The sequence below is a fragment of the Chrysochloris asiatica genome, unplaced genomic scaffold (assembly GCF_000296735.1).
Source record: "Chrysochloris asiatica unplaced genomic scaffold, ChrAsi1.0 scaffold00119, whole genome shotgun sequence".
NCBI classification, from domain to species: Eukaryota; Metazoa; Chordata; class Mammalia; order Afrosoricida; family Chrysochloridae; genus Chrysochloris; species Chrysochloris asiatica.
Window position 1 is genome coordinate 957,436 of NW_006408637.1, and position 3,369 is coordinate 960,804.

Below are 3,369 nucleotides of genomic sequence, written 5' to 3' on the forward strand. Positions count from 1 at the left end.
CTCCCTGTCTTCTGCTACCTTCATCGTCCCTCTGCCAACCTCCCTCTTGTTATATAATGCTTGCCCCATCACCCATGTTAACAAGTGTCTACTCTCCTGTCCATGAATAATTTCCCCTCCTTCATCTGCTTATAATCATCATAGATTGTTTCTTTTATTAAGAAAACATTTTACAACATTGGTCTCAACAATATTTGGCCTTTAGTGATTGACTAATTTCACTCAGCTTCATGCCCTCCAGGTTCATTCAGTTTGTGTGGTTTCTTTGCAGATTCATTATTCTTCAACATTGCATAGTATTCCATTGTGTGTATGTACAAAGTTTGTTTAACCATTCTTCTGTTCATGGACAACTAAGTCTTTCTCCATCTTTTTGACGTGTCTCATGTAGACTGACTGCATATTGAAGGCTCCTGTTTTCTTATCCTTTCTGCTCCTTCTGTCTCTTGACTTCTCTATTTAATCCATTTACATTCAGAATAAGTATCAATAAGTGTGAATTGATTACTTTCATTTTGCACTGTGATTTGTTTTGTAGTGTTGCTGATTTCTTTGTGCCATATAACTTTCTGCATTGAGTTTATTTTGTTTGTAGGTTTAGTTTTCATTTTGTTGTGTTAATGTTTACTATATCTTTCTGATTTTCCTCTTAATTATTTTGATGTGCAGGGGTACTATTTTTCAGGGTAAATTACAGGTTACTCAATAATTTATTAAATTATTTCCCTATTTGAAACAGTCTGTTTTATCTTTAAATTGACTTGACTTCCTTGTCGTTTGGAAATTCTGTATCTACACTCTATCCTCATAGTTTACTTAGTTATAACTTGATATCTTTGATTCTCTATTTCAGTCTTGTATGTTTATTTTACTTTAAATACTTCTGTATCTGTATTAAGTTCCAGGTGATATTGTCATTGGTGTTGTCTGCTGTTAGTTTCATAACACATCATCAGGCTATTGTCTGCTGTTGTTGGTTCTCAGCCTACTGAACACCTTTTACCATTTTTTTGTAAAGTTGGTCTGGTCTTTACAAATTCCTTTAATTTCTGCATATCAGGAAATGTCTTAATTGCGCCTTCATATTTAAGGAACAGCTTTGCTGGGTACATGATTCTTAGTTAGCACTTTCTTTTCTTTCAGAGGTTTGTATGTCATCCCATTGCCTTCTTGCCTACATGGTTTCTGCTGAGAAATCAGACCTTAGTCTTATTGATTCTCCGTTGTTGGTAACTGCGTTTTTCTCTCTAGCTCCTCTCAGAATTCTCTTTGCGTTTTTTATTTTGGTGAATTTGATAATGTCTTGGTGATTTTCTTTTGAGAGTTTGTGCAGCTTCTAGCTTGCTTATCTTCTTTACTTTCATGAAGTTATGGAAGTTTTCTTTGAACAACTCTTTGACAATTTCCTCTGTGCTTTTTATTGTCTCCTTGTACATTGGTCCTCTTCATGGTGTCCCGCATAGCTCATGAGGTGGGTGTAGGAGGGATGTTCCTGACCCTGCATAGAGTTCCTGTCTGCCTCAGTGTTATTAATCAGGGTACTCAATCCCAGAAGTACTTTGTGGAGGTTCTTGATGGAGTTCATTTCGGTTTCAATTAGGACCACAGGGCAGCAGGGGTCACTAGCTAAATGCTGGTCTGGTGGCTCTGCAGGTCCTGTAGATCCGGAGTCAAGCCCACCTGAATCAAATCATCAAAGCAGTGTACCAATGTGGCACAGCAAGCCCTGCCTCACACTGGTGTGACTCCTAAGCACATGACTCCAAACTCCTGGAGTGCAGGGTCTTCGCTGTGAATGGATGAGATTGGGGGTTGGTAACCCTTCTGGTCATCGAGGAAGTGTGGGACAAAAGAAGGAATCACACCTTTCTCATCGCCTGTGTGACTCAGATCTGCCAGGCCAACTGCTGTTGTCAAAATTGTTCTTAACTGTCAGTCTCCCTCACTCACCATCCCTGCGCAGCTTCTCCTTCTAACAAGCCCTCAATCCACTTCTCTAGCCTTTCCTCTGAAGTTCAGGGTTACAGAATTTTCCTCTGTGTCAGTTTCATTTAGTCTCCCGTATCTTTGTGGTAAAGGGTCCAGGTAATGTGTCTGCCTAGTTCACCATCTTGCCAGAAGTTGATCGTGGCTATTTTTCTAAACTGTCTTTCTCAATTATTGACAGAGGCTAAGTCAATACCTAGGAACGAAAGTTTGATGGTAGAATTGTGTTGAACAATACAGTCTCTTGCCCACCAGCATTCTCTCTACTCTGTTTTTATACCCTGCTTCAAACTATAAATAAGTTAGTCTTCTAGACTAACACACAAATGCATATTTGAGATCTTATAAATTGCTCAATATCTAGTAGAGATTAAAGTAGAATATCATAGTTTACTTTATAAAATGATGTGAAATTGTATAAACCCAAGGTTTCCCACCTCATTTTAATTAGTAGTACCAATTAGCTACCCTCCCTCACCAGTTTTAGAAGTACCATGACTGCTTTAATGCAGTCCTCTAAGATGCCTTAATATGAATCACCTTCCGATTAATTATGCTATAAAAGGAGCGTAGAATCTTTTATGCTTTAAAAGGTTTGAGATTTAAAAATTTTACTTATTGGTGTTCTCATTTTTTATTCTTATAGTAAGAAATGTTTGTAAACAGGAAGATCTAATTTTTGTTGTTGTTATCATATATATTTTACTTAAAGTTCAAATTTCATTTTAAATTGTTCAAATTTCATTTCCTATATATTTTACTTAAAATTCAAATTTCTCTGGTAACCAAAGGCAGGAAATTAGACTAAGTAATTATTAAGTTCTTTTTATCACTAAAATTATAAATCTACATACTTTTTTCCCCCTTGGAAAAGTATTAACTTATTTTATTATTGATAATAACATTTGACACCAGAGAAATGAAGGTAGTTTTACTAACTAAAATTTTTGTAACTATGTGAAAACTCCATTTCATATAAGGGATTTTTATATCAAATGCATATCTCTACAACTGCTTAAATATAGCTGCTCTAGAATTATTTCAGTCATTCATAATATATGACTGGACTAAAGCACTTGAATCTAAACAAACAGTATTTGAAATGACTAACTTTTAAAAGACTAGGATAAGGAATAAGGATGGAAGCTGATGGTTAGGGCTATTAATCTCCAACAAGACACTTTGTCAAAATTTCTCTTCAGATAAAGTTGTTATACATTAGAATCTTCAAAACAAAAGGATAGAAACATTCAGGGAAGAGCTGTCACCAATTCTACTCAAATTATTCCAGAATACAGAGGAGGTTGGAAAACTTCCTAGATACATTTTATGAAGCAAGCATCACCCTCATACCAGAATCAGGGAAGGACATCACTAAGAAAG